We start from the raw sequence: 19,480 nt of genomic DNA, 5'->3' as shown, positions 1-19,480 counted from the left end.
TTAAACATTTGTGTACTTTCTTTTTATAGTATTTTTGCCATGATAGCTCTAGTCTATATGTTTTCCTCTATGCAGCCAACATTACCCTGGAATTATGAAAATTACGAAAAATGGTCGATGAATTTTACTAAACAAGAGAAGATAAATGTAAGAACAAATATTTTTAGCACAATATTATCGTTAATTTTAAATAATTATGTTTGAAATATATTAATTTTTTAGCTTTGCAATTTATATGTACCAGACGACAATGATGCTCACTATTCGGATAAAATAATCGCTGGTAATAATTACATACCCTCAGCTTTGTATTTCAAGTAAGTTAATGTTAAGTTTTTTACATTTAATTCAAAATGATAATAACCCAGCAAAAACTTTAACACGCTAATTATATAGGAACGAGTGCTTACCACTCTCGCTTACAAGTAGGGAGCTAGATAAGTTTTAGTACTACTTATAGTTAGATGTAACTTTAATCTTTTAAATTTCTTTAATTTTAATTTACTACAAGAGTTTTAATAAAGACCTTTGGTTAATGCTAACTACCAATTTAAAGTTAATTTTTAATGATGATAAATAATAAAATTTAAATAATTTGTTTATTGTTTTTTTACAGAACCTTTTTCGAAAATACTTACGGTTTTGTTGATTTTTCCATGTCATGGCAATTGGTATTATGTGACATTATAGTTTGGACTCTGGTCATATTGTTCTTTTATAAATTCTTCAATACTGAAAGGGTAAGTTAAATCTTAATTCAAAACAGTAGTTTAAACCGTACAAACACAATAAAAAACAATTAAAATTTTCTCTAATATGGAACAAAAGAAATAATTGCCTTTAATACCTCTAAGTTCCAGTAATTCTAGTAATACGAACAGAGTATGAACTACAACCACCCCGTATCATATACACTTGACATCAAACCTATTTTCAACGCCTAATCCCACAGTCACTCCTCAGCGGAGTATCTATTGTCTCGGCAACAACAATGAACTTATTCAGAAATATAGATTTCACCATGCACCGCTCTCTTAATCATTATAAGGCTCCCTGTTTCACCCCAGGCCAAATCATTTCAATGAAATTCCGAAAATAAAGTTAACATCATCAGTTTTTATTTCCCGACAGACTAACGGTATTGGTTTCCCCGGAAACATTATCAAGGTTACATGCCCAGGAAGTGGTATCATTCACCATAGGGGCATATATGCCAACTCAGAATATCCTTTAAAACCGAATAATCGATTATTAACTTTTTTATACCCCACACCAATATAGTGAGGAGAGTATTATGCGTTTGTGCTGATGTTTGTAAAGCATACCAATCGAGTCAGAATTCTGTGTCGATTTAGATATGTCCGTCTGTGTGTCCATATGAAGCTTGTGCGCACGCTACAGGTTCAATTTGATGAAAATACTCTTCACATACGCACATACTCTTCTTTTAATGCAAGAAAAAAACTTATTAGTTAGTCAGTTAGTTAGTTAGTTAGTTAGTAAGTTAGTTAGTTAGTTAGTTAGTTAGTTAGTTAGTTAGTTAGTTAGTTAGTTAGTTAGTTAGTTAGTTAGTTAGTTAGTTAGTTAGTTAGTTAGTTAGTTAGTTAGTTAGTTAGTTAGTTAGTTAGTTAGTTAGTTAGTTAGTTAGTTAGTTAGTTAGTTAAAATGTTTAGTTTAGTTAGTTAATTTGAAAGGAGGAAGTATATACATCAAATCCGAAGAAATACACCTAGACTAACCACTAACCTACCGGAGGCCATAAAGCTTATTGGAATTAGTTAAAATCTGTCCATTAATTCGCCTAGCCCCCATACATCGGTACCCCCCCGAATAGGGCCTTTGAGCTCATAATTATATTAAATGTTCTAGAATCTCATCAAAAATCTCCAAAAATTAGTTTTAAATGACACTGCCGATTTTCGTAATGATCGGGCTTCATTGACCCTACCCCCCAAATTTCCCTTCAGAAAATGACTTGATGGTCAAATATCACATATAAACACTAATGTCACGATGAAATTCTGTATAAATAACATTAATGTGGACATAAGTCCCTCTACCAAAATTTTTAGTGGTAGGCCCATATATAGCCTTGCACCCCTTTGAAAAAATCTATTTTTTTCAAAAGATTGTGAAAATATTTCGGAATTACGGTAAAAAACAAACTAAATGATTTATTTTAAAAAAAAAATACTCCACATTTATAACATTTTCTCTCGTGTAGGATATCATTTGGCCATGCCCGACAATACATTCTTACTTGTAATTTTATATGTGATCGAAGACAGACGCGATTAACTGCATTTTCAAGCTGTAAAAATATGTATTGAAGTATCGCGTAAAACCTTTTTAAGAATCTAATTTGGGAATACCTCTCTCAATCGATGAATATTAGTATAGTATTTGGAACGGCCCTACTCGACCCCATTATAATTTGTGTTAAAAAAATATCTAAATTTTTTTAATGGACCTAAAATATTACCTAATTTTAAGCTGATCTTAACATTATTTTCGCTTTTAATGGAAATTGTTGTAATTTTTTGGTTATAAAGAAAAATATTTTAAAAATTGGTTAGCAATTGTTTTGGTCTATTTCTGACTTTTTTTAGAATTTATATGACCCTTATATGCATTTAAGGTCGTTTTACTAATCTGAAATACTCTAACAAAAACTTTAATTATGTTTTCCACGATCAGATCAAAATTGAGGGAACTGGGGACCTTTTCAAAAATTATATTACTGATATAAGATCATATTCATAAAAAATATATCAGATGTATGAAAGATTTAATAATATGTAATTTATTATTCTTTTACAGTTTGGTGCTATTATACGTTACACCATCTGGATATTGCTCGCACTTCTTTCGGTGTTATTAATACGCTTTAGCTTTTTACCCGGTTCTGGAAAAGTATATTATAGTGTTTTCGTACCCTCTTGGGTAAATTTTACAAATAGTCTTATATCTATGCCAATTTATAGTATATATTCTTTTGGACCCGGTTGGGGTCTTTTCATAACATTGGCTAGTTTTAATAAATTTAAAACGAATGTTATGCAAAAGAGTTGGTTAATTGGACTCGGACAATTGGCAATAGTTATTGGTTTGAATTTGTTGGCTAATTTAATAAAACAATACTTTAAAGGTAAGTTTTAGAAATGTTAAATATTTTTATACGTATTAGAAATAACTAAAATTTACATTTAAAGAAGTAACAGGTGATAAGTACTATACGGAAGTGGCACATGTTGGATACCATATTTATCCGCAGGTAGTGCCATGACCGATATGGCATGGGCCAATTTATGGTCAATATTATATTATTTTATGCTGTTTTTATCTGCCATGCTAACAATCGTAAGAAACCTTTCACAAGTTCTTTCTCAAAAACCTGTTTCAGAAGATATGTATTTTCTTTTAAACCCCCTTTTTCTAGATCATGGAATTGTATACAATTTTGACTACAGTTTTCGATGAATTTGCTGCTTTGAGAAAGTGCAAAGTATTAATGGGAACATGCCTCATAGCCGCCACAGCACCGATTTCTCTATATTTCACTTCATATGTATGTATAATATATTAATCGGAGAATCTTGTTTAATACCTCCATACCTTCTAATAGATTGGCTTTCGAAATTTTGTTGCTATTTTAATCGATACATATTTTACACATACCATCCTTAATTTATTGTTAATACTGATTGTACTATGGATTTATGGACGTGAACGTCTTCAGCGTGATATGAAGTTTATGACAAATTCACATTTTTCCACGTGGCAAATTAATGCTCTCCGATTTGTAGTACCATTGGCTTTGTTGATTATTCTGGTAAGCTCTAAAATTAATACAAGTGCCAAAGTTTCTATTTTATCAATGTTTTTTTTTTTTCAGATATATTTCTTTTTCGAGGCCTGCGTTACCCACTATTTATCAAATCAGTTTATTGCAATTTTCGCCTTAATCTTTATTATTATTCCAATAGTTTTAATACCGATCTATGCCGTTTATTATGTGTGTCAAAGTGATGTTGGTAGATCAAATAATTGGTATCCCGTTGAACTAGAGGACCGTGAACGTTATGAAGATGTTGTAATTTCTAATGATAGTATAATTCTTGAACAAAAGATATTACCGACTATAATACATCGCCAATATAAAAAAATTTATCCAATAAAAATATTTAAGAATTTGCTTGTCAATTTATATTCCCAGCAAAAAATTACATTGAAAATTAAAAAGCTAAAAAATTACTTCATTATTTATTCATCAGCATTTTAACTAATTATTTTAACACGTTGATGACATTGTAGGCAAGTATATACCACGCTCGCTTACAAATCACTACTTCAATAAGTACTTACAACACTAAAAACATAATATTTTCGTTTATGTCATATGACATAACAACGAATATTTTCAGAAGAGTAACTCAAACACCATTTTTGTGAGTCGGTCTAACATACATATATGTAAATGTAAAAGTAGTGTATTTATACCCTACACCACTTTATTGGGTTTGTGCTGATGTTCGTTACACATAAAAATATTCGTCCTATACCCACCTTAAAGTATACCAAATGGCTTAGAATCATTTTATGGGTCGATTAAGCTACGTCCGTCTGATATCGGGCCTAATTTGACCCAAGCTCCCATACAATGTCCCCTTCAGAAAATGACTTGAATGTCAAAAATTCACATAATATCGCGATGAAATCCAACACAAAATAAATATTATATAAATATAAATCTATATATACAAAATTTTATCGAGATCGTTTCATATTTGGCCCAAGCCCCCATATAAACTCTCTTTCAGAAAATTAGTTTTTCGTCCATAAATTGCTTAAATGTATCGAAAACAAGGTTTTATTGAAGATAAATACTTTATTATGTAAAATAAATCACATTTATATTCATAACTAGTGTAGAGTATCACATGGTCGGCCACGCCCGACAATACTTTCTTACTTGTTTTCTTATATCGTCATTAGTATTCATACGGCATAGCGGAATTATTTTTAAAAATATTTTTTTCATTTCTGCTCATCAGTCGTTCGTCGATGCCTCAACTAATTAGAACCAAATAGGCTAAAAAGAAAAAAAAATAATAAAAAAGAAACAAATAATTAAAAAATAATTTATATCCATAATATTTAATTTGGTGTCATTGAATAGGATGTTGTTTTCTAAAAACTTAGAAAAAAAACTAAAATCGTGAAAAATAAATTTCTTCACTCAAAAATGCTATACGAAAGTGGCTGTAGTCCATTCAAACCCGATACTAATCGTGGTTATTGGGTTAATCCAAATGATTTTATTTATGCTGGTCTGGGTTGGCCTTTCGATTGGATATGTTTTCACTGCCTTGGTTCTATATATTGGATTCAAATAGTAAGTTAATGGTAAATTAAATAATATATTATCCCCAGACTTGTACTTACATAACCATTTACTTTCCATACCGTCTGCATTACTTTTAAATACTCTTATAATGACTTACACATAATCAAATAAGTAAGTACTTTATTTTGAGTCTAACTAAGCAATGGTGTTGCGAGTATGACAGCGGACTAACGAACAAGACGTCCACGTTTTTATTCTGTGTGATCAATTTTTAACTACTTATTTGTAAGTACTTATTTATATAGTTATTTGTAAGCAAACGTGGTAAGTACTTGCCTCCAATGTCAAAATAATGAGTTAAAATGCTAATGAAGCAGTAGTGAAAAACGAACTTTTTACCTTTCTAACTCATTTCGTTTCATTATAAGCTTATGCTGGGGAATCATTTAAATATTCTGAATATTTTATATCAACAATTTCTTCCGAAAAAAATAATTATTCAATTTCTAATTTGTATTGACCATAGAAAAGGTATACATACATAGAAAAATAAATAGAACTGAAACTGAGAATAAGAAATATTACTCTCTCACATGTACAGGTTCTGTGTGAATTTAATACAATTGTATGAGTATTTTTATTTTTGTTTACATAAAATAACAAAAATATGAAAGTACAAAATGTATCCGAATACATTATACCCTACCACATTGCGAGTAAGTAGCAATAAGTTATTTAGTATTTTTTAATGTAGAAGTTATATTCAAGAGATTGATGTTTGCTTAATTAATGAATGTACTACTCATTATAACAATATATAGTCAAAATTTCGTATATATAAAATTTGTTGAGTCGAATTTTATAAATACCCTATTCTTGTATAGCATGTACCGCTTACAAAAAAGTTCAATAGGCTAATTTATGGGCGGATTACATGATTACATCGACGCAGGTGTTACAAACCTTAAGACGTAAACAAAATACCGTTCCCATTAGTGTGGTGTAGGGTGTATTTTGACTGCATTTGGGCTGCTTCGAAATTAACAATAATCGTTCATATCAAGCGTTAATTTTAGCATTAGCACAATTCCTTTGGCAAAATAGCCCCTGCTGCTGCAATAAACACTGCTAAAAGTTATGTTTTCCCATAAAATTATTGAAAACATTTTCAGAAAAAAAACAAATTTTTCAATCGTTTTTATTTTTTAATATTATTTTCAAGTGTCAATATTGACTCAACCCAGCAACCACAAAGAGTTTATTTAAAATTAAAAATAATTTTTAATGAAGATCTTTCTTACATTGGTCAACTGATATTGAATAAAAATGGCTAATTCAAACCATTATTTCATAAAATATCGAAATATAATATCAAACAAAAATATAAAAACTTTTTAAACGAAAGAGTTTGTGTTTGTTGGGTTACATATTTTTCAACTAATACATTCTCACGACTTAGGTTTTTGACAGCAGACTTAGGTTTTGTCATACTCAGTTTCAGTTCTATGTATACATAGAAGTTTTTGACAGCAGACTTAGGTTTTGTCATACTCAGTTTCAGTTCTATGTATACATAGAAAAGGTATACATAGAACTGAAACTGAGTATGACAAAACCTAAGTCTGCTGTCAAAAACCTAAGTCGTGAGAATGTATTAGTTGAAAAATATGTAACCCAACAAACACAAACTCTTTCGTTTAAAAAGTTTTTATATTTTTGTTTGATATTATATTTCGATATTTTATGAAATAATGGTTTGAATTAGCCATTTTTATTCAATATCAGTTGACCAATGTAAGAAAGATCTTCATTAAAAATTATTTTTAATTTTAAATAAACTCTTTGTGGTTGCTGGGTTGAGTCAATATTGACACTTGAAAATAATATTAAAAAAATAAAAACGATTGAAAAATTTGTTTTTTTTCTGAAAATGTTTTCAATAATTTTATGGGAAAACATAACTTTTAGCAGTGTTTATTGCAGCAGCAGGGGCTATTTTGCCAAAGGAATTGTGCTAATGCTAAAATTAACGCTTGATATGAACGATTATTGTTAATTTCAAAGCAGCCCAAATGCAGTCAAAATACACCCTACACCACACTAATGGGAACGGTATTTTGTTTACGTCTTAAAGTTTGTAACACCTGCGTCGATGTAATGATGTAATCCGCCCATAAATAAGCCTATTGAACTTTTTTGTAAGCGGTACATGCTATACAAGAATAGGGTATTTATAAAATTCGACTCAACAAATTTTATATATACGAAATTTTGACTATATATTGTTATAATGAGTAGTACATTCATTAATTAAGCAAACATCAATCTCTTGAATATAACTTCTACATTAAAAAATACTAAATAACTTATTGCTACTTACTCGCAATGTGGTAGGGTATGATGTATTCGGATACATTTTGTACTTTCATATTTTTGTTATTTTATGTAAACAGAAATAAAAATACTCATACAATTGTATTAAATTCACACAGAACCTGTACATGTGAGAGAGTAATATTTCTTATTCTCAGTTTCAGTTCTATTTATTTTTCTATGGTATTGACGCTATTTAATTTAAATATGTACATACATATGTATGTACATAAGAAGTACATGCCTAAAAATATTAATTAATATGGACTCATAACAGAGTCTGATTGTTTGATTTGTTTTTGTATGACTTCATCAGTATTAAATATACATACTTATGTACCCAGCAATAATTTACATTAAAAAGTAATTAGTTAAAAGCTTTTCACTACTTCTTCATTAACATTTTAAATCTTTTTTATATCCACCGTCAAAAAGGATGGTTTGTAACACATCAAAATATTGGTCATAGACCCACAAAAGTAATATATCCTGGGTGCTTTTTATACCCACCATCAAAAATTCTAAGACGATCTAGCCATGTCCGTCCGTCTGTCTGTTGAAATCACGATAGGGCCTACGCGGGAGGAGCTAGACAGTTGAAATTTTACATAAATATTCTCTATTGCTAACGTTTGTTTGGTATTGAAAATGAGCAATATCTGTCCACGTTTTCGGATAGCCACCATACAAGTGGACCTCCAAAACTGTTTTATAAGTACGAGTATAGCTATGAAATTCGACATAAATAAGTTTCATATGAGATAAAATCTTTCTACCAACTTTTATGTGGATCGGTCCATAATTGACCCTATCCCCCATATAAGGTCCCCTTCAGAAAATGACTTTAACACTCATTACTGGCCTAAACATTCGAGTATAGCGATGAAATACATAAGTAAGTTTCTTACGGACCAAAACCTCTCTATTTACTTTTTTTAAGGATCGGCCCATAAATGACCCTACCCCCCATATAAGGTCCCTGTCTGAAAATTACTTTGATGCTCATTAATGGCTTAAAATATGAATATAGTGACGAAATTCAACACACATAAGTTTTATGCGAGCCAAAATCTCTCTACCAAATTTAGTGAGGATCGGTTCATCATTGACCCTACCGCCCATACAAGGTCCCCTTCAGAAAATGAATTTAGCGCTCATTACTGGCATAAAAGTACGAATATAGCAATAAAATTTTACACAATTAAGTTCCTCGCGAGCCAAAATCTCTCTAAAAACTTTTGTGTGGATCGGTCCATAATTGACCCTACCTCACATACATATGAGGTCTCCTTCAGAATATGGCTTTAACCCTCATTACTGGCTTAAAAATACGGGCAAGGCAATGTAATGCGACACACGTTAGTTTCTTATAAGCTAAATCCTTTCTACAAATTTGTTTAGGATGGGCCTAAAAATAACCCTACCCCCATATAAGGCCCCCCTCTGAAAATGACTGAATGAAACTAAATTTGACACACATAAGTTTTATGGGATCCAAAATATCTCTACCAAATTTAGTGAGGATCGGTCCATAATTCAACATAAAAGGTCCCCTTCAGAAAATGACTTTAACGCTCATTACTGTTACACAAGTAAGTTCTTCGCGAGCCAAAGTCTCTCTAACAAATTGTAGGTGGATCGATCGATAATTGACCCTACCCCGCATATAAGGTCCCCTTCAGATAATTACTTAAGCGATCATTGCTGGCTTAAAAATACGAGTTATGAAATACGGTTATGGAATTCGACATAAGAAAATTTTATACGAACATGCGGAATGTGGCGGTAATTCTCCCTACCCCGCATATAAGCCCCTTTAGAAAATTACATTAACGCTAATTACTGGCATAAAAATGCGAGTACATCCATGATATTCAATGTAAACAAGTTGTATATGAACAAAAATCGGTCTACAAAAAGTTATGAGGATAGATCAATAATTGACCATACCCCTTATATAAGGTCCTCTTTAGATTAGGATTCAGAAAATCGACTCAAAAAAATGTATACTTAGGGCACTGGCACACGTTCAATATATATTGATCAATATGAATCACGACCCATTTTAATAGTTTGATGAATACCTCGGTATGCTACACGTTCAATATTTATCGCGTCAGTATTTTCATTATTTCGTGCTACACGGGTCGTACGATGATAACAAGAATGCTGCGAAAACTCCAAATTCATACAAATTTAGAAAAAATTTATTATCTTTTATATTTTTTATTAACATTAAAAAAAATATTTAACTTTGTTTTTTTTATTTTATTTATTTTTCCGAATTTTACAAATGTATCGTGATTGATATCACAAAACATGCTACACGTCCAATATTTATCACGTGATCCATTATAAATATTGATACAAATTTTGGATTTCAGAAAATTGGGGTTTTCTGTGATATGGAACACGATCCGTCAATATTACATGCTACACGTTCAATACATATCACAATACAGCAAATATCACGATATATATTGAACGTGTGACACTGCCCTTAGAAACATAATTCTTCATTCCGAATTTAATGAGGACTGTTCTATAATTAACCCTAGCCCCTATAAAAGGTTCCCTTCAGAAAGGAGTTTTGGTTATTAAAATACGAATTTTCCTTATTTAAAACTAGTATAGCTATGAAATTTGACATAAATGAGTTCTATACAAAACAAAATCTATGTATGTACAAAATTTTTTGAGTATCGGTTCATAATTGACGCATATAAGGTCCTCTTTAGAAAATTACTCTTACCATCACGGTTTAAAAATTTAACAAAAATATTTTGTTTTTAACAATTAATATTTTGTTAGTTCAAAAGAGCTTGGTCCATAATTGACTTAAGCCATATTCCAAATATCACGTTGATGTTTTTAGGGGAGCATTCCTTTTAGGGCATACGGTTTGATGGTGGGTATATGAGATTCGGCATTGCCGAATATAACACTCTCACTTGTTTTAACATGGTGTTGACATTGAAGGTAAGTACTTACTACGCTCGCTTTCTAATAACTACTTAAATAAGTACTTACAAATAAGGAGTTATTTTTTAATAAAAAATTGGTACTTTTGAAATCTTTTATAATATTGAATCTAGGAATATAAAATTAAACACTTTTTGAAAATTTTCCTGCAATATTAAAACTAGAAACATAAAATCAGACATAGAGAATCCTGATGGAATGAAAATCTATAAGAGTTAACGCCAACCATTGCTAGTTCGACAATTTTTTTAAAACGTTATTTTGGATTTTAATGAAGCCTATTAACATATTTGAACATTCTAGCTCTAATAGTTTTCAAAACATATGCATTTTTTTATTTAATTCATATGGGTGGCGCCAAGCCCCCTTTCAGATATATTAATTTAATTTATATGAGAGTTTTAAGTCCTCCTAATGAAAGTACGCCAATTTTTTACAAAATTTTCGAATTTAATTCATATGGTGCCACGCCCCTCTTCCTAGTCTGCCAATTTATTAGCCAAATTTTCACATGGACATTAATGTTAAAGTTGTTAGTACAAAATTTTAGGAGTTTAGCTCCAATAGTTTTTCAGGTATACGAAATATTGTATTTAATTCATATGACAAGACACAACCCCAAGGGACGTCAGTTCATTTTACCACCAAATTTTGACATGGATGTTAAAGTTCTTTCTGCTAAATTTGAAGATATTAGCTGCAATATTTCCCATATAAAAAAATGTTAGGTAGAAGGAGGTGCCACGTCCCCTATTACAAGTCCACCCATTTTTCCATAAATACTCATTGTGACACTAAAGTGGTTCCGACAAAACTTGAGAACTCGAACTGGTTTTTTTTAAGATATACTAATTTAAGATTTTCTTTGTTTGGGAGGTGCTAAGCCCACTACAGCTACTACCTATTTTGTATGTGGGCGTGGCACCTCACCCACTTGAAAGCGAAGCACACCGGGTAATGCTATTTATTTATATGTAAATTTATTTATCATTTATTTCTTCCAGTTATTTCCTTTTTTATTGTTTACCTAATCGCTTTATTCATCTATATAATACCATTTATTGTAATACAATCATTTTTGGGTCAATTTTCAAGTAGTGGTTTCATCTCTGCTTTCCGTGTAACTCCTCTTTTTAAAGGTTTGTGTCATTTAGTCAAAAAAAACTAATAAATATGTTTTAAATTAAAAATTTAATCTTATTATTCTTAGGTATTGGTTATATTACGCTGGCCCTAAATATTTGTGTACTTTCATTTTATAGTAATTACGCTGTGATACCTCTAGTCTACATGTTTGGCTCCTTGCAGCCAACATTACCCTGGAGCTGCGAAGGTTACAAGAAATGGGCCATAGATGATGAGACAACTGTAAGATAAAATCGTAATTTGACTTCATTTTAATGTTTAAATATTGTTAATATATCTTTATTTCTAGATTTGCGATTTACCTGGAAAAAACGAGACAATGGCTTCTTATCCTGATGAATATATTTATCTTAATTATCATATACCTTCAGTTTTGTATTTTAAGTAAGTTATGAAAGCTTAAATCTTACACGAATGTAGTCTAACATTATACTTTCGACCACTATCTTACTTGTTCGACTTTTCGATTTTTTTAATTTGGACTCCATATGTTTCTTATATTACATATTTTAAAAAAGTCTTCTTTCTATGTTTTGTATTTCACAGATCACTTTTTAATGATATATATCAGATATCAATAAATGATGTTGAATTTTCCATGTCATGGCAATTGATGGTTTGTGCCATTTTAGTTTGGACCATTGTGATTATATTTTTTTATAAATTCTTCAATACTAAGACAGTAAGTTAACTTCCAAAAATACATACATACATATCTATATTTAAACTATATAGTTTTGTAAATTATATTATTACGAATGAAATATTTTCCCCTGCCTTTTTATACCCTCCACCACCATCAGTGGTGATAGAGGGTATATATAACTTTGTCATTCCGTGTGTAACACCAAGAAATATTCATCTGAGACCCAACAAAGTATATATATTCTGGGTCCTTATGAAATTCTGAGTCGATTTAGCTATGTCCGCCTGTCCGTCCGTCTGTCCGTCTGTCTGTGTAAAACACGCTCAGGTTAAAACGAAGCCATATAATTTAACAAAATTCACCCAAAATATTCATTATTATCCGGTACAGTTTGGTATTGAAAATGAATCAAAATTTAAAACTCCGAAAAAATTAGCATTTTTTACACATTCTGATGTAATTTTCTCGAAAACTATGCAAGATAATTTCATAAGAGTCATCATACATTCGTTTCTACACAAGATCTTGATTCTTGCTGAAAATTGCCAGAATCGGTCCATAATTTCATATACCTCCCATACAAAAGTACATATTCCCGGAAAATGAGTTTTTTGTTAATAACTTCCGTCAGAATGTTGATATCTTCACAAAATTTTACAAATAAAAATCTTATGTCAATAGAAATCATTGAGAGAAAAAAATTTCTGGATCGGTCCATAATTGGACATAGCTCCCATACAAGGTCCCCTCCCGAAAATCACTTAAACGCACATAACTCATTACTAAATTAATATATCCATATAAAATTTGGTAAAAGTATTGCTCATATGCAGAGAAATATTACTGTGAAATTTTTTTCCGATCGGTCCATAATTGGTCATAGCTCCCATACAAGGTCCCTTCCCGAAAATCACTTAAATCAATAACTCATTACTAAATTAAGATATCCATATAAAATTTGGTACAAGTATTGCTCTCATATACAGAAATACTTCTATGTAATTTTTTTGCGATCTGTCCATAATTGGTCATAGCTCCCATACAAGGACCCTTCCCTAAAATCACTTAAACGCGCATAACTCATTACTAAATTAAGATATCCATATAAAATTTGGAATAGGTATTGCTAATATGCACAGAAATATTACCCCCCTCCCGAAAATCACTTAAAAGCACATAACGCATTACTAAATTAATATATCCATATAAAATTTGGTACAAGTATTGCTCTCGCATACAAAAATATTACTATAAAATTTTTTTTCCGATCGGTTCATAACTGGTAATAGCTCCCATACAAGGACCCTTGCCGAAAATCACTTAAACGCGCCTAATTTATTACTTAATTAAGATATCCATATAAAATTTGGTACAAGTATTGCTAATATGCACAGAAAATTACTGTGAATTTTTTTCCCGATCGGTCCATAATTGGTCATAGCTCCCATACAAGGTCCCTTCCCGAAATTACTTAAACGCACATAACTCATTACTAAATTAAGATATCCATATAAACTTTGGTACAAGTATTGCTCTCGCATACAGAAGTATTGCTAATATGCACAGAAATATTACTATGAAATTTTTTTCCGATCGGTCCATAATTGGTCATAGCTCCCATACAAGGTCGCTTCTCGAAAATTACTTAAACGCACATAACTCATTACTAAATCAAGATATCCATATAAAATTTGATACAATTATTGCTCGCATATACAGAAATATTATTATGAAAGTCTTTCCGATCGGTCCATAATTGGTCATAGCTCCCATACAAGGTCACTTCCCAAAAATCACTTAAACGCACATAACTCATTACAAAATATTGATATCCATACATTTAGCACAAATATTGCTCTTATATACATAAATTACACTATAAAATTGTTTTGCAATCGATCCATATTTGGTCATAGCTCTCATACTAGGTCCCCACCAGAAAATCACTTAAATGAACAATATTCATTGCCAAATAATGATATAGATACAGAATTTTGAAATTTTGTCTGTATATACATAATTGGTCATAGCTCCCGTACAAGGTCCTTTTACGAAAAATCTCTTAAACGCACATTACTCATTACCAAATAAAGCTATTGATACAAAATTTGGCACAAATATTAGTTTGGTATACAAAAATTCTATTTCAAGATTTTTTTTCACGATCGGTTCATAACATGGGTATGTATTTTGAAAATCGTTAAATCTTTCACACACATGCATACATGCACATTATTAAATATCGTTAAAGCACATCTAAGGGCGCTATAAAAATATAAAAGAAAATGGGGTTTGTAATGTTCAACAAATCTTGGAATTGTAACAGATTTAAGCTGTTTCAATCTTGGGGTTTTTCTATTTAAGTCATGAGAAAACTTATTTCTATAAATATTTGATCAATTAAAAAAGTATTAATATGAAGTAGCTGGTGGAGGGTATTTAAGATTCGGCTTAGCCGAATATAGCACTCTAACTTGTTTTTTTAATCATTTCAAAAAATGAAGAGAGCCATACGACTGTCAAATTCCATCCGTACTTTCTCTCAATGTGTGATGGTTCATTACATATTGCGTTTAGACGATCCCATCCGTTGTCTTCTACGCAAAATTTGACACATCATATTATTTATGTGCTCGTGTGATGGGGTCTTTACTAATATTCAAAATTTTATTAGAACGTAATTTAAGCGAGTAAAATCCATAATTCCTCTTGCAGTTCGGTAAAAATTATACGTTATACCGTTTGGACATTACTTGGACTTTTGTTTATACTACTAATACGCTTTAGCTTTTTACCCCGGTTCGGAATAAAGTATTTAAACGTGATATTATACATAATTGGAATGATATTATTAATAGACCTATGTTAATATCAGTTTATGGTATAACCGCTTTTGGACCCGGCTGGGGTATCTTCATAACATTATCAAGTTTTAAATAAATTCAAAACGAATATTATGAAACAAAGTTGGATAATTGCATTTGGACAGTTGGGTATAGTTGTTGGTTGGATTTGATGGCCCAGTTCATACGGCAATACTATAAGGGTAAGTTGTTTTATTGGCTATTTAAATATTCATTAAATATAGTTGTAATTTTCGTTTACAGAACAGGCTGTTTATAATTATCCGTGGTATGTGGAAAAAGTTTGGTTTTTACATTAGCAAGCGGTAGTGCTATAATCGCATATGGCGTGGGCAAACTTGTGGTCAATTTACTTTATTTAATGCTGTTTGTAGCAGGCATTGCTTTTAAAATTGTGAAAGTAATATAGATTATGTAGTGGTTCCTTATTCTAACAATGTAAAAGCTTTCTTAAGATTTAAATAGGTAGTTTTTAGGCAAGCCTAGTATGTTTAGCAAGATAGTTTAGGTTGATAGATAGCTAGCATAGATAGATAATAGATAGATTAAGCTAGATCGCATAGATAGATAGATAGAATCGATCGATAGATAGATAGATAATAGCTAGATCAGCGATATAGATCGATAGATAGATAGAGCTAGATAGCATAGCTAGATCGCTAGATTTTTAGATACGACATTAGCTAGATCGATAGCTAGCTCGCTCGCTAGATCGCTCGATAGACTCGCTCGCTCGCCTCGCTCGCTCGATCGATAGAGCGCTCGCGCCTAGCTCGACTTCGCTTCGCTCGCGCGCATCGCTCGCCTCGCTCCGCTAGCTCGCTTCGCTCGCTCGCTCGCTCGCTCGCTCGCTCGCTCGCTCGCTCGCTCGCTCGCTCGGACTCGCTCGCTCGCTCGCTCGCTCGCTCGCTCGCTCGCCTCGCTCGCCGCTCGCTCGCTCGCTCGCTCGCTCGCTCGCTCGCTCGCTCGCTCGCTCGCTCGCTCGCTCGCTCGCTCGCTCGCTCGCTCGCGCGCTCGCTCGCTCGCTCGCTCGCTCGCTCGCTCGCTCGCTCGCTCGCTCGCTCGCTCGCTAGGTCGCTCGCTCGCTCGCTCAGCTCGCTCGCTCGCTCGCTCGCTCGCTCGCTCGCCTCGCCTCGCTCGCTCGCTCTCGCTCGCTCGCTCGCTCGCATCGCTCGCTCGCTCGCTCGCTTCGCTCCTCGCTACTCGCCTCGCTCGCTCTGCTCGCTCGCTAGCTCGCTCGACTCGCTCTCGCTCGCTCCTCTCTCGCCGATCGCTCGCTCGCTCGCCTAGCTCGCTCGCTCGCCCTCCTCGCTCGCTCTCGCTCGCTCGCTCGCTCGCTCGCTCTCGATCGCTCGCTCGCTCGCCTCGCTCGCTCGCTCGCTCGCTCGCTGCTCGCTCGCGTCGCTCGCTAGCTCGCTCGCTCGCTCGCTCGCTCGCTCGCTCGCTCGCTCGCTCGCTCGCTCGCTCGCTCGCTCGCTCGCTCGCTCTCTCGCTCGCTCGCTCGCTCGCTCAGCTCGCTCGCTCGCTCGCTCGCTCGCTCGCTCGCTCGCTCGCTCGCTCGCTCGCTCTCGCTCGCTCGCTCGCTCGCTCGCTCGCTCTCTCGCTCGCTCGCTCGCTCGCTAGCTCGCTCGCTCGCTCGCTCGCTCGCTCGCTCGCTCGCTCGCTCGCTCGCTCGCTCGCTCGCTCGCTCGCTCGCTCGCTCGCTCGCTCGCTCGCTCGCCTCGCTCGCTCGCTCGCTCGCTCTCGTCGCTCGCTCGCTCGCTCCTCGCTCGCTCGCTCGCTCGCTCGCTCGCTCGCTCGCTCGCTCGCCGCTCGCTCGCTCGCTCGCTCGCTCGCTCGCTCGCTCGCTCGCTCGCTCGCTCGCTCGCTCGCTCGCTCGCTCTGCTCGCTCGCTCGCTCGCTCGCTCGCTCGCTCGCTCGCTCGCTCGCTCGCTCGCTCGCTCGCTCGCTCGCTCGCTCCTCTCGCTCGCTCGCTCGCTCGCTCGCTCGCTCGTCGCTCGCTCGCTCGCGCTCGCTCGCTCGCTCGCTCGCTCGCTCGCTCGCTCGCTCGCTCGCTCGCTCGCTCGCTCGCTCGCTCGCTCGCTCGCTCGCTCTCGCTCGCTCGCTCGCTCGCTCGCTCGCTCGCTCGCTCGCTCGCTCGCTCGCTCGCTCGCTCGCTCGCTCCTCGCTCGCTCGCTCGCTCGATCGCTCGCTCGTTCGCCCGGCCGGAGTGTCTGGTTCCCGCGCCTCTGCTCTCTCCTCGCCCCCTCCCCTTCCCCCTCCCTTCTTTTTTCGATCATCTCCGCAATTATATACAATACTAACCACAATATTTGATGAATTCGCAAACTTGAGAGAGCATAAAGTAAAAGTATGTATGGGTCTTATAGCCGCCACAGTTATCATTTCATTATACTTCACCTCTAATGTAAGTGGGATACTTTTTTAATTTCAAGAGAAAATCTATTGACATTACATTTGTTCCACTAATAGCATGGTCTAGTACATTTCGTCACACTCTTGACCGATGTTTACGTATCACAAACTGCAATTAATTTACTATTAATACTGGTCGTATTATGGGTCTATGGTCGTGAGCGTTTTCAACGTGATATAGAATTTATGATAAATAAACGTTTTTTCCACATGGAAAATCTATGTTCTGAGATTTGTGGTTCCTTTGGGAATATTACTGGCTTTGGTAAGTTTTATATTATCTTTAGAATTTCTTAATTTTCTCAAGAATTTCAAAAAATATTCTGAATTATTCACTGATCTTCTTTTTTCAGAGTTATGGCGTTGTTTATATTACCTATTTACACTATTCAACGCATCCTATAATGACAGTCTTGGCTTTTACATTTATTATCATTCCCTGGCTGTTAATACCCGTTTATGGTTGCTATTTTATGTGTCAAAAAAGGAACGGTTTATGTAAGTCCCGTTTACAGCATAGTTGCAAACCCCACGATTGGCATCCCGTTGAACAAGAGGAGCGTCAGCGTTATGAAGACGAATTGGAAAATATTAATAGAAACTATCAACGTAATGAAATTAGAGATAATAATGTAATGGCAATTTAAAGTACAAACACGATTACTTATAATTTGCGATTTAAGTGCATCTTTGTAAATACTAATATGAGATTTAAGAATATCATATTAATTTTCGGAAGATAGTTTTAATGGAGCAACCTTTACAGGTTATAATAAAGTGATTAATTTCTAAAAAAACAAACAACTTGTTTATATCTAATATCGTTCCGATATTAACAATTATCATAATCATTCATATTAGTGCAATTTTAAAGGAAAAAATATATGGGGGACCGTGGTGCAATTTTAGCCATACTTAACAGATGTACCCAAATATGGGTACTTAGAGTTTTTCCAGCCAATATTGTTGCATAATAAGAATATTTATGACTGTTTAAACAGTATTTCAGGAGGAAATTTGCATGTAGAATTAATGAAATCGAGGACCGATACTCCAAATACCAAATAAATTAAGTCAACGAAAAGAACTTGCTCTTATGGATAGCTAAGTTACGCTAGCTTGTTTTCAAAAAGTATTTCAGGATTGAAATCTTGAAACAAAGAAACTAATTGAGATAGTCTAGTCCATAGTCTGGTCTATAGTCTAGTTTATAGTCTAGTCTAGTCGTTAATCTAGTCGATAGTCTAGTATATAGTCTAGTCCATTGTCTAGTCTATAGTCTAGTCTATAGTCTAGTCTAGTCTAGTCTATAGTCTAGTCTATAGTCTAGTCTATAGTCTAGTCTATAGTCTAGTCTATTAGTCTAAGTCTATAGTCTAGTCTATAGTCTAGTCTATAGTCTAGTCTATAGTCTAGTCTATAGTCTAGTCTATAGTCTAGTCTATAGTCTAGTCTATAGTCTAGTCTATAGTCTAGTCTATAGTCTAGTCTATAGTCTAGTCTATAGTCTAGTCTAGTCTAAGTCTAGTCTATAGTCTAGTCTATAGTCTAGTCTATAGTCTAGTCTATAGTCTAGTCTATAGTCTAGTCTATAGTCTAGTCTATAGTCTAGTCTATAGTCTAGTCTATAGTCTAGTCTATAGTCTAGTCTATAGTCTAGTCTATAGTCTAGTTATAGTCTAGTCTATAGTCTAGTCTATAGTCTAG

The 19,480-nt window shown here is 34.3% G+C and overlaps 1 pseudogene; it reads left to right on the top strand.

Annotated features, from left to right (window-relative positions):
* Positions 1-3,342: 3,342 nt before the first annotated feature.
* On the top strand, positions 3,343-18,570 carry LOC119604396 (annotated as a pseudogene).
* Positions 18,571-19,480: the final 910 nt, after the last annotated feature.

The sequence above is a fragment of the Lucilia sericata genome, unplaced genomic scaffold, assembly GCF_015586225.1.
Source record: "Lucilia sericata isolate MDLA Ls3-8-SP2 unplaced genomic scaffold, ASM1558622v1 Contig000389F_arrow, whole genome shotgun sequence".
Classification (NCBI taxonomy): domain Eukaryota; kingdom Metazoa; phylum Arthropoda; class Insecta; order Diptera; family Calliphoridae; genus Lucilia; species Lucilia sericata.
Note: the sequence above shows the minus strand (reverse complement) of the source record. Positions and strands in the feature narration are given on the sequence as shown.